The 13,855-nt window shown below is 38.4% G+C and overlaps 1 pseudogene; it reads left to right on the plus strand.

The window, feature by feature from the left end:
• Positions 1-921: 921 nt before the first annotated feature.
• Positions 922-11,756, plus strand: LOC127689756 (olfactory receptor 8B3-like; annotated as a pseudogene).
• The last annotated feature ends 2,099 nt before the right edge of the window (positions 11,757-13,855 follow it).

Below are 13,855 nucleotides of genomic sequence, written 5' to 3' on the forward strand. Positions count from 1 at the left end.
TATATTCCCAGGAGTGGTATAACAGGGTCCACCTGTAGTATTATGCCCAGTTTTCTGAGGTATGGCCAAGCTGATTTCCAGAGTGGCAAGTGTACTAGCTTGCAATCCCACTAGCATTGGAAGAGTGTTCCTCTTTCTCCACAACCTCTCCAGCACCTGCTGTCTCCTGATTTATTTCATTTTATTTTTTGATTGAATGTAATCTTCATGAACATTTCAAATGCTAAAGCCTTTCCCCATTTCCCCACTCCCCCAAACCCCTCAATCCCTCCTCCAACCCCCAGCCTCCAAGTACATGCCCCTCTACACAACATACTCCCACCTCCAAACCCTCCTGTTTGCCTACACGCCTATCTCAGGAACCCTGGGTGACCTGCTTTCCCCTGGGACCGATTGCTGTGGTGCTGCGGAGCTCCTGGATGCCAGAGGAATCCTGGTGCTGATGTGTCCCAAGGAATTCTTTGTTCCTGCCTGCTGGGGGAGTCCTGGTGGAGCACTTCCCAAAGGATCCTCCTCTCTGGTGATTCCTGCCTACCAACCTTCCCCTCCACACAGTCACAGGAGCAAAGATGGTGGTGCCCTACCTCCAAGCATGGGACTCCCTCCAACCACCTCCCTGCAGATAATATGTTCCCTAGCAGGATAGGTGTCCAGACAGCTGTGGGGCTGCCCAGCTCCTCTGTTCAGGTGGAGCCCTCGCGGGCAATGTCTGGTGTTCCCTGCATGCTTGGTCACAGGAGGAAAAAAAAAAAAAAGACAACCATTTCATTGTAATTATATTGTAATTGGTCTGGAAACTTCAAGTGTCATTCTGAATATGAATAAAATAAAAGTCTCAAAAGTTTCAATGAGGAACCATGTTGGGAGACTATGCAGACTTCTCACACACAAAAAAAAAATGATAGGGATAGAAAATCAGACATGACAACAAAGAAAAGGTAAGGATAGAACCTAAAAGCTATTTCAGTCAAGGAGAAGTGAGGGGCTTGGTGGTTGCCAAGAAAGTCTCTCATTTCATAGATGACATCTTTAGACTCCAAAGGCAGCAGGATGCACAGATAATTTCAGAAAATTACACAAGCATGGGGATGGAAGAGCCTGTGAGGAGAGGAAACAAGAGTCAGAACTGAGGGAGAGGAGAGGGAGACTCCTCAGCCGTCCTCAATCATTTCTACTTCCCATTTTATCCTTGACTTAGCTTCCTGTAGTAATTCCTGCTCCTCACCCCTTTTCCTTCTGATACTGCTTTAGTCATTTCTGTCCACAGGAACATAACAACAAGGATACAATGAACATCTGGAACATTTCCTACATGTATAGGGATAGTCTTATTCAGCTAAGCATCCACACATGTCCTTCTTCACTTTGCTCAGTTTGTCCCAACTACTAGACATATACTTTGTCCTAACCCTGAAAGGAAGAATTAGCTGTAGGAAGAGACAATGTTCTGAAATAACATGGCTGGGGCAACCATGGAGACTCTTAAGTGCCCTGCAACACATAAAGGCATGGTACCTTGAGACGCACAAGGATAGAGGGAAGGGAGGGAGGGTCTGTACTCCTACCTGCATGATCATGAAGCCAGACCACAACCTTCCTTTCCAGAAGCTCCCACTCACACTTTAAGTTCTTGCCATTGGCATGCAACCAGATCACTTCCAGGACTGTAGCCCATGCTGCAGGGTCCCCATGCTGCAAAACTCAAGGAAACTTCTGTGATGCTACAGGCAGGGCAGGAAGTCACTCAAGAGTAAACAAATAGATTTAGTATCACCTTCCTCAATGTTCCCTAATCTGCTACTTCATGGAATTTCTTGTCCCATTTTTATCAAAAAGACTGCTCACTGCTTCAAGACAGCTTTCCATTACCACTTACAAAAGAACTTAAGATATAAGCCCAGTGTAATCATCATCATATTCCTCAACACACTTCCAAACATTTTGTGTGTGGATATTTGGATGGTGGAAAGAGAAGAAAATGTAAATTTGAATTCTTTTAAGGTATTATTTTCATCAATTTTTATCCACAACTTCCAAAAAAAAAAGTCCTAAGAATAATCAATAGAACATTTCTAAGCATGAACATAAGTAGTCAAAATAATTGCCTAAAGTTGGTTTATATCTTGTAATGATGGGTACTAGGTTTTTGCCACAAATTGGTGTCATCACAGCATAGGGCAAATGGAATATGAAAATCTTTAATCATAGAGCAAGAATGAAGCTCATCCTGAGGATCTTGGTTCAGATCTATTGCTCAAATTGCCCGTGGCTATAGGACATCTGTGGATTCCATGCTGATCTGCTCTCTGTAAGTTTTCTTTCGTTATTACCACTGTGGACTAAGGACCAGAAGCAACTCTTGACTTTTATTCCTGCTGCATAGTTTTTGTTAGTGCTGATAGTACTGATTACAAATCATGATCAGAAATGTTCAAGAGATCTCATCTCCTATATATCATTTTTCTTTCAGGTTTATTATCTACCTACAGCAATCTTTGATTTACAACTTCATTAAGGTCATCATTGAAAATATAGATCTGTAAAATTTCAGGCATTAGATAAGTAGCTGCATTTTTGACATTGATTTGTTAATCATTAACATTATTTTCAACTAACATTGAAAATTTTCTCATTTCCAAATGAAATTTAGATATCAACATAATACACACAGAGACTATATATATACAGAAACTTGTTCTATAGTGCTATATGTTTTTATTGAATCGAATACATGACCTCCTGAATGCTGTCTGTTTTCATGGTGATCTATAGAAGTATAGCTAGCAGCAAATCTCATTTTTTTAAATGTTAATAAGGAATTATTTTGACAAGTGTCCAACAGGAAATAATTATAATGAAATATAATGACTTCAATTTCCTGAGTGTCTATAGCGAAGGGTTATGTGATTCAATGGATTAAGGAGAGTGGATAATCAAAGCTGGATTTCCATAGGACAAACTAACCTGACACTGAGAAGAAAAGAAGGATGTTAGAGAGAAATCAGGCTATGGTGTAGAGAGTACAAGAAGGAGGAGAATAGAGGGGGAAAATAGTTTTTAATTTTCCAGCAGGAGTTAATTGCAGAACAGAGGCAGGGAGAATATGAACCTGAAATTGAGATTGTTTATGTACTATCAACCTAGAAAAATCTTCTGAAAACAGACACCAGGATGGGTTCCTGTCCCACTGCACTCCAGACACCATCGTTTCCCACTAAAGGACACTTATAATAAATACTTTGTGCTGTTTCCTAGAATAAAAAGTGCTTACCCTTTAGAGTGATCAGGTAGTTTCTTCCCAGATGAGCAAAGCAGAGCAAATCAGCCACCTCCCAAAGTCTCAGCAGCTCTAAAACAAACTGAAAGCAACTACAGAAGAAAGTCCAGAAAGGCCGCTCCCCCTACTAGGGAGGAGCTGTAAAGAGTTACTTGTATGGGGGAAGGTATGGACTAAAAATTCTTAAAGAAATAGTGAATTTCTGCTTCTGTTTTGATAGAAGGATGAGTTTTGTTTAAAATTTAGAGTAAATTTTCTATTTCCCCCCCCCCCTCTGCATGGTCTACTCAGAGACTCAGAAAGACTAATGTAAGTAGTCAAAGGTAAAAAATTGGTTTTTCAAGGTTGAATGTTGACAATGTATAATTAAAAATGATTTCAATGCTGTATACTATTAGGTTTCAGATCCTTGAACAAATTCTTGAAGTGCATACTTAACATACTGAAGCAGTCCTGGCCTCCTTGTTGTCCCAATATTTCTCAGTTCCTACCTGGCATAATCCACCTTTATCCCTGAACTTTCTAGCCCACAGGTTGTGCTTCCCCTCACACAAAGAGGTATGCATAGTATAGAGTAAAGCTAGACCAGTAACTTAGTTACCAATTGCCAATAAACAATCATGTACTTTATGCATTTGAATATGCAGCACTGATATGTATCTGCCAGTATAGTGGGCTCCTTACTGCAGAATTGTGGTGAAGTCAGAACATGGGAGAATGATGGTGAGTAGGGTATACCAAGGCAGGAAGGTTTTTAGTTCCATGGCAGTTTTATGTCACTATATTATCAATGATGTCTGCTTGATGTTGATGAAAACCATCATTATAAGACTCATAATCTTATAAATAACTTATCCATTATTCCCAAAAAGGAATTTCCATGTAATATTGCATGCTTTCTTATCCTCTAATATCCCTGACTGATGTTCATCTCATCCTATTATCCTCTCCTCTCTTTAAGTCCCTTTCTAAAATTCTTTTTAATTGAAAATTCATATGATACTTTATGATTGAAGATCCCCTCTCCCATCTCATCCCAGATTTTTCCCACCTATCATACACCATGACTTTTTCCTATACAGTTAGAAACCTACAAACAAAACAGAGTTAAAAATAACAAAAAACAAATCATACTGGAAACACACACACACATGAAAAATTAAAAAAATATATATTAATATAACACAATTTTAAATCATAGTGTATAAATAAAAGACTGGTAACATATAAAATATGATTAAAAAGAATAATATAGGGAAAAATCTACAAAATTCCCTCTGAGTTCATGTTGTGTTGCTCATCAACTGTTCAACGTGCACCTACCCTTAAGTGAAGTTTATATATCCAGTAAGAGTCCATGTAGAAAATGGATTTTTCTTTTGCCAACAGTTGTCTACTGAAGATGGTTCTTGGTTCAGTATGGGAGATTTTTTTCATCTTCTTCCCCTTACAGAGGTAACATCCTGTGTACCTTTAACTATGCAACCTGGTGCATGCTGCAACCATCATCTCTATTACTTCAGTTGTTTCATTCCTACTGTGTCTGGGAGATGCTTTCTTGCAGGTCTCCAATGCCCCTGACTCTTGGCTCTTTCTGCAGCTGTCTTGTCATGCCTAGAAACATTATGTTCCCCATTCTTCCCTGGTGTCAGAGTGTTAGAACTGTTTTCATACCTCTTTCATAATGATCCCTGAGCTTTGAGGGAGTGTTTGTGATATAGATGTTCCATATGAGCACTGAGACACAGATTCTCTACATTATAAACAGTTGTGTGTTTTCCTTTTTACCACCTTTTGCTACACAGGCATACATCTCTCATTGAGCCTGAGAACTGCACTAATTTGTGGGTAAAGAGATCAGAATTAATATGGCACTGTGATAATTTATCTATTCAGCAAAAGAATATGAGTGGGTTTGCTACTGGTACAACATGTTTTTATTTTATTTTTTATTTTTATATTTTTCCCAGATTTCTAGGACCAGGGATGCTTTCACAAAATGAAAAGAACAATTTCTGATTTAATTAAATTAAGGGCTCTTATTATAAGATATTCTTTCTCAATGTTTTTCTCAAGGCAACTTTAACATCTTTGTTTCTCAAGCTATAAATTAATGGATTCATCATAGGAATTAAAATGGTATAAATTATTGAAGATGTCTTTCCATTATTCATTGTTCCAGCTGAGTGGGGTTTGAGATACATAAAGGCACCAGACCCAAAGAACAGAGAGACAGCAATTAGGTGGGAACTGCAAGTGCTGAAGGCCTTCGACATGTAATGTCTTAAAAGGGTGTGTGTGTGTGTGTGTGTGTGTGTGTGTGTGTGTATGTATTAGGAAGGGTTTGAGTTTGTGTATGTATGCAATAACATAATAAAATAATCTAATTTTATAGTATCATGTATACTGTGAGGAAATCTGCAAAAGCAATGTAACATAGCTACTAATTTCCAGTAACACAATAAACAGTCTAGATATTAATAAAGTTAGGTATTTGAATATAATTTCAATTTGATCAGAGTGTTCTAACTTTTTCTTCTTGGGTTTCACAAAGAATCAATTATATTATTTCTTTTTGTGAACAGAACTGCAATTACATATGGAGTTCATTTCATATAATTTGTCTCTAAATGTGCTTTGTTTTAGTGTCTTCACACTGATCAGTCCAAGAACCAGAGCTGTGCCATTTTCTTCTCATTTTGTAAAGCCCTATGATTCCAAGAACATTTCCAAATGGATGGCCAAGACATGCAGAGTGCATTTTAGAGTTAGTAGATCCGTGTTTTGTGGTGCTTAAGTTAGTAAGTACACTGTGCATGTATAGTTCTAATAGTATGGAACCTAATGTGACTATAGCAGGATAATCACCATTCCTAGATTCTGGTTCTTTTCCTTTAAATTAGAAACAGTGTTCATGGTTCTAAGACACCCAAAGTTCAATCTGGGTGGATTGCAAAATCCAGTTGCTTCAGTTTTTGTTTGTGTTATGGAAAAGACAAAACAAAAGAAATAGTGAGAATACGTAAGGGCCAGGCTGTTGTGTGCATCATCTTTCCTGCTTTTGGCTTGACTTCGATTGCAGCCATGAAAGGAATTGACAGCCCTGCTCTAAGATCTGGAAAACAATGGTAGTAAGTCCTGTATGATACTCTAACCCACCATTTGTTTATATTTAGCAAGATATCTTATAGAAGAATGGCTTTGGTAAATGGCTCTGTGGTAACTGAATTCATTCTCTTGGGAATTTCAGACCAGCCTGATCTCCAAGTACCCCTGTTTCTGGTCTTTCTATTAATGTACATGATAACTGCATGGGGGAATTTGGCTTTAATTATTCTCATTTTGTTGAATTCTCACCTTCATACTCCTATGTATTTTTTCCTTTTTAACTTATCCTTTGTAGACTTTTCGTTACTCTTCTGTAATTACACCAAAAATGTTGATGAACTTTGTTGTAATGAAAAATCTTATCTCATATGTGGGATGCATGACACAGTTCTTCCTATTCTGTTTCTGTGTCATTTCAGAGTGTTATATTCTCACCTCAATGGCCTATGATCGTTATGTGGCTATCTGCAATCCACTCTTGTATAACATTGTCATGTCTCCAAAGATGTGTTCCTTTCTTATGCTTGGTTCATATTTGATGGGATTTTCTAGTGCCATGATCCACACTGGATGTGTCCTAAGGCTGGAATTCTGTGATGGAAACACCATCAACCATTATTTCTGTGATCTCCTTCCTTTACTGCAGCTCTCCTGCACCAGCACCTATGTCAATGAGATAGAGGTGTTAATTGTAGCAGGGAAGGATATCATTTTGCCCACTGTGATCATCTTTATCTCATATGGCTTCATCCTGTCAAGCATATTCCAGTCAGAATGGCTAAGATTAAAAATTCAGGAGACAGCAGGTGTTGGAGAGGGTGCGGAGAAAGAGGAACACTCCTCCACTGCTGGTGGGGTTGCAAATTGGTACAACCACTCTGGAAAGCAGTCTGGCGGTTCCTCCGAAAACTGGGCACCTCACTTCCAGAAGATCCTGCTATACCACTCCTGGGCATATACCCAGAGGATTCCCCACCATGTAATAAGGATACATGCTCTACTATGTTCATAGCAGCCCTATTTATAATTGCCAGATGCTGGAAAGAACCCAGGTATCCCTCAACAGAAGAGTGGATACAAAAAATGTGGTATATCTACACAATGGAGTACTATTCAGCCATTAGAAACAATGAATTCATGAAATTCTTAGGCAAATGGATGGAGCTAGAGAACATCATACTAAGTGAGGTAACCCAGACTCAAAAGGTGAATCATGGTATGCACTCACTAATAAGTGGTTATTAACCTAGAAAGCTGGAATACCCAAAACATAATCCACACATCAAATGAGATACAAGAAGAAAGCAGGAGTGGTCCCTGGTTCTGGAAAGACTCAGTGAAACAGTATTTGGCAAAACCAGAACGGGGAACTGGGAAGGGGTGGGAGGGAGGACAGGGGAAGAGAAGGGGGCTTACGGGACTTTCGGGGAGTGGGGGGGGGCTAGAAAAGGGGAAATCATTTGAAATGTAAATAAATTATATCGAATAAAAAAAAAAAAAAAAGAAAAAAAAAAAAAAAAAAAGACATTACAGTCAAGTTTTTTAAAGGTCAGGGAGCTAATATAACTATTCTCAAAGCATGCTTTGTCATTTACTGCTGTCTTCCTTGATAAATAGTTTTTGGCACTGCAGTCTTAGTACAATTTATTCTAAGAGCTTACATTACAACAAATACTCTAATTCTACAAACTTTCTCATATTTTTAAAAAGCAAACCTTTGCTCACCAAAACACTAGTGGAAAATGAGGATCCTCTTCATTCTCGCAATAGTCACTGAGAAACCACCCACTTCAAATGAGTTTAATAACATACTACACATGCCTATATGCAAAGTAGAAGCTTGCGCTGTATCTTTCCAGGAACAGAAAGTTGATATAAAAAGAGGATGAGATGATAGCACTTTCATACTATGCCATGATGGGTAATTCGTATCTTGGGGATTTAAGCTGTGCACACATTTCTCTACGGGGATTGTGCATATTCTGTGCTTAAGCCAGTTCTTAACTATCAACTTCCAATCTCTTCCATATCCTTGGGGATAGCTAGTACTTTGATTATTTCCTTTATTGTTAAGCAAATCTCCACTTATAATTGTATATATAAGTCCTTAATTATTTAAGGAAAAATGTAGCAATAAATATAGTATCACAATTCAGGTGACATCTTTTCCTGACAAACCCTCAAATAATTTTTTTTGGTTGAGCATTTTTGAATGAATCTAAGTGCTTCATATATGCTAAGCAAGTAGTCTACCACAAATTTTCTGAGTCCTCCAAATCCATGTTTGATTTCATATAATTTCTAAGATTTTACACTTTCTATCATTTCCTTCTTGACTATCCTTCTTATTCTCCTACACATAACACATGAGTCATAGGGTCAGCAATTCATAAACCTGTTAGAGAACAGAATGAGAACTACAGACTTAAATGGTCTGTATTAGATACCTCTCTCATATACTTCATTATCATGATAGTTTGGAGGGGTTACTGGAAATCTCCATGCCTCAGTTTTTACTTTATAAAAGAGGAATAGCAAATGTATAAACAACTTCCACTGGAACATCATAGTGATTCAAAGAAATTAAGTGTAAAGTGATCAAACAATGTCCCTGTCTTTGGAAATAGTGAAATATCATCTGTGAATATATGTGATATTGTCTTGGACTCACAAAAAGGCTCTATGTTTATTATTATTTGATAATATCCTAAATTGAATGATTTTTAAACCTTAATGCAAAAAAGTAGATACCAATACCCCACAGATTACTGACTCGAAGAGGAATATTTGAAATGTGTTAATATTAGCTTTATGTTTTAAATATTTACATACTTTAAACATCAGAAAAAGACTTTGGACTGGAATTAGTAATTCAAGTGATTCTTATTTTGCTTATATGCTAATAACATCTAACAAATTGTAGAAGGAATATATCTGGAAAATATCACATTTGTTACATTTATTTATTATTTACAAGTCTGTTGTGGAAGTCAGACATTTATATTATAATGATAATATTGCTTATGGTTTGCATAAGGACATTCAAATTCCATCAATGTTCAGTTTATTGAGTAAAACTTGTTAAAAATTCTGTCAACCTATTAGTTGTTTACATAATTCTAGCACTTAGGAGGCTAACGGCTGAAGATTGTGACTTCCAGGTCAGTTTGTCATGCTCATTCAGTATTCCTTCAATTATATTATTTAACTAGTATTCAACGTAATTAACAATAAAATGTCCAAATACTGGCAGTAGAACCCAAGTATGTTACTGGTCCAAATAAGTAGGTTGTTCTTCAGTGACAAGATAATGAGGGGGAGAACCATAAACAGGTATATAGAGAAAATAGGAAACCATCAATATTGGGTCATCATATTATCCCTTCTTGCTCTCTCTCTCTCTCTCTCTCTCTCTCTCTCTCTCTCTCACTCAAATTCAGGGTCTTCTTTTTCACTGGTTGTTGTTAAATTAACATACACACGCACGCACACACACACACACACACACACACACACACACACACACACACATTCTTCAATAAGTAGTCATTCTTTTCACTTCTCTAAGATACCCCTTCTCTCAGAAGCGCTGTCCATGCTGAGGCTGGTCCTTGGCCCCACAGGAAGCCCAACAGAGTCAACCAGTAGGAGCCTTGTGAACTCTCAGAGACTGAACCACTAAATAGAGTCATTGTGGCCTGGACCTAGGCTGCGGCATATGTGTAGCAGATGGGCATCTTGGATTTTACGTGGGTCCCACAGCAAGAATAGCAGGGATTTTCCCTAAATCTGTTGTCTGCCTGTGAATCCCTTTAACCTAACTGGTCTGACTTGTCTGACCTCAGTGGGAGAGCATGTGCCTTGTCCTGCAGTGACTTAATGTGCCAAAGAGGGATGATGCTCAAGGAATGCTTCTCTCTCCTCAGAGGAGAAGAAGGGGAAATGGCAGGAGAACCTGTGTGCAGGAGAATGCGGAGGAAAGGAAGGGTGATCTTGGGTTGCAAAGTGAATAAATAAATAATGCAATATAGAAAAAAAGTAGACTTTTTGTGCAATGTATTGTGATTGCATTTCCCCTCCTCCTACCAGTTACTTCCAACAGCCTCTCTAATCTGGATCCTTACCATTTTTGTTCTCTTTAGAAAAGAAACAGGTCCCTAAGGAAAAATAATAAAATAAAATGTGTGAAGATATAGTAAGATAAATAAAAATGCAAAAATAACAAAATGATAAAAACAACCACACAATAAAAATAGCCAAACAAAGAATAAGAAAGGCATATAAGCAAACAGACATACATGTTCATATTCCAGGAAACCAATAAATGTCACAATCTAGAAGCCATAATATATGCACAAAGGAAGTGTAAGATTACAGATGAGAGGAAGGGAAGGGAAAGAGACAGACAGACACACAGAGAGAGAGAGAGAGAGAGAGAGAGAGAGAGAGAGAGACAGACAGACAGACAGACAGACAGACACACAGAGAGAGACAGAGATAAACAGAGACAGACGGAGACAGACAGAGACAGACAGAGAGATTTTCTGAGACTTGACACTAAGAAAGCATTCACATCCTAGGATGCAACTGGGCTCATTTTGTGTTGGCTGCTGAACATGGCTCTTGGCTTTAAGAAACAGTATTTCTTAATGAGTCTTCTTTGGAGAAAACTAGGTTTTCCTTTGCAAGTAGCTATCAATTGGAAAGAACTTCTGGGATAGGGACTGGTGTATGTGTTTACAATTCTAGCCCATCTGGTGCAGACCTTGTGCTTGCTGCGACATCTCTGTGAGTTTTTATGTATACTACTCTCCATTTTTTGTCCAAGGTCTTGATTCTTTGTTATTATCTACCATTTCTACCTCTGACACTTTCTCAGTGTCCTGTTCTAATGGTTACAGTGAGCCCCGAGGTAAGAGATTTGATGGATACATCCCTTTTACAGATGAGTGTTTCAAGGTTTCTCACTGACCACAATTTTTATCTTGTTGTGGGTTTCTGTATTCCTTCTAATCTTCTGCAGGAGGAGAGTTCCCTAATGATGGCTGAGAAAGTCTCTGATCAATGAGTATAACAGAATGTCATCAGGGGTCATTATATTGCTAATATTTTTTTTTAGCAAAAGAGGCAAAAGATGAGTATTTGTTTTTATTTGAGATCCCTGAACTTACCTAGTCTTAGACTCTTGGTCAACCATACAGCATTGTTTATGAGTTCCATCCATAAGATATTGGTTGGCTACTCCTACAAGCTATGTCACATGTAGGACAATCTTGTACATCAAATTTCAGTTGTTTTGTGTTTATATTTCTCTTTTAGTAGCCTGACGAAGAGGCTACCAGTGTTCAGAACCATGAACACTAGTCTGTAGTGGTGAAGGCTCCATGTAGTTTCCAGGTCAGCTTAATGTTCAATGAGTTATAGAGCTATTCTCTTCAGCAAAAAGGTCTCACTGTTACTGTGTCGAGAGCTGCCAGTAACTTTGGAAATAGTCTGTGTTATTTTAATGTTCCCATGGAACCCATTTGGCCAAAAGCTTAAATAAGTGTCACCAATTTCTGATACTGGAAGATTCATTTGATGATGAGAGATGCATTGTTGTGGTTCTGTCTCCTCCATTCTCTCTCTCTCTCTCTCTCTCTCTCTCTCTCTCTCTCTCTCTCTCTCTCTCTCTCTCTCTCTCTGTCTGCTAATTGTATTTAGATCACCCTCATATATCTATATATTACAGAATATTTCTATTGTATTGACTTTCCATATAATCCCTCAAATGTCTTAGTTTTACCCATCCCTTCCTGTATTCCTTTCCTAGTGCCCCTGCTCCCTTTCTCTCCTTACTTCGTTTTCCTATTTCAGTGCCTTTTTTTTCCTCCAGGAATAACTAAGTATTCTTTTTTTTCTTTTTTTTTATTCGATATATTTTTTATTTACATTTCAAATGATTTCCCCTTTTCTAGCCCCCCACTCCCCGAAAGTCCCATAAGCCCCCATCTCTCCCCCTGTCCTCCCACCTACACATTCCCAATTCCCTGTTCTGGTTTTGCCGAATACTGCTTCACTGAGTCTTTCCAGAACAAGGGGCCACTCCTCCTTTCTTCTTGTACCTCATTTGATGTGTGGATTATGTTTTGGGTGTTCCAGTTTTCTAGGTTAATATCCACTTATTAGTGAGTGCATACCATGATTCACCTTTTGAGTCTGGGTTACCTCACTTAGTATGATGTTCTCTAGCTCCATCCATTTGCCTAAGAATTTCATGAAGTCATTGTTTCTAATGGCTGAATAGTACTCCATTGTGTAGATATACCACAATTTTTGCATCCACTCTTCTATTGAGGGATACCTGGGTTCTTTCCAGCATCTGGCAATTATAAATAGGGCTGCTATGAACATAGTAGAGCATGTATCCTTATTACATGGTGGGGAATCCTCTGGGTATATGCCCAGGAGTGGTATAGCAGGATCTTCTGGAAGTGAGGTGCCCAGGTTTCAGAGGAACCGCCAGACTGATTTTCAGAGTGGTTGTACCAATTTGCAACCCCACCAGCAGTGGAGGAGTGTTCCTCTTTCTCCACACTGGCTCCAACACCTACTGTCTCCTGAATTTTTAATCTTAGTCATTCTGACTGGTGTAAGGTGAAATCTCAGGGTTGTTTTGATTTGCATTTCCCTAATGACTAATGAAGTTGAGCATTTTTTAAGATGCTACTCCGCCATCCGAAGATGTTCAGGTGAGAATTCTTTGTTTAACACTGTTTCCCATTTTTAATAGGGTTGCTTGGTTTCCTGGAGTCTAACTTCTTGAGTTCTTTATATATATAGGATAATAGCCCTCTATCTGATGTAGGATTGGTGAAGATCTTTTCCCAAATTGTTGGTTGCCGATTTGTCCTCTTGATGGTGTCCTTTGCCTTACAGAAACTTTGTAATTTTATGAGGTCCCATTTGTCAATTCTTGCTCTTAGAGCATACGCTATTAGTGTTCTGATCAGAAACTTTCTCCCTGTACCGATGTCCTCAAGGGTCTTCCCCAGTTTCTTTTCTATTAGCTTCAGAGTGTCTGGCTTTATGTGGAGGTCCTTGATCCATTTGGATTTAAGCTTAGTACAAGGAGACAAGGATGGATCAATTCGCATTCTTCTGCATGCTGACCTCCAGTTGAACCAACACCATTTGTTGAAAAGGCTATCTTTTTTTCCATTGGATGTTTTCAGCCTCTTTGTCGAGGATCAAGTGGCCATATGTGTATCGGTTCATTTCTGGATCTTCAATCCTGTTCCATTGATCCTCCTGCCTGTCCCTGTACCAATACCATGCAGTTTTTAACACTATTGCTCTGTAGTATTGCTTGAGGTCAGGGATACTGATTCCCCCAGACATTCTTTTGTTGCTGAGAATAGTTTTAGCTATCCTGGTTTTTTTGTTATTGCAGATGAATTTGATAATTGCTCTTTCTAACTCTGTGAAGAA

The sequence above is a fragment of the Apodemus sylvaticus genome, chromosome 7, assembly GCF_947179515.1.
Source record: "Apodemus sylvaticus chromosome 7, mApoSyl1.1, whole genome shotgun sequence".
Taxonomy (NCBI): Eukaryota; Metazoa; Chordata; class Mammalia; order Rodentia; family Muridae; genus Apodemus; species Apodemus sylvaticus.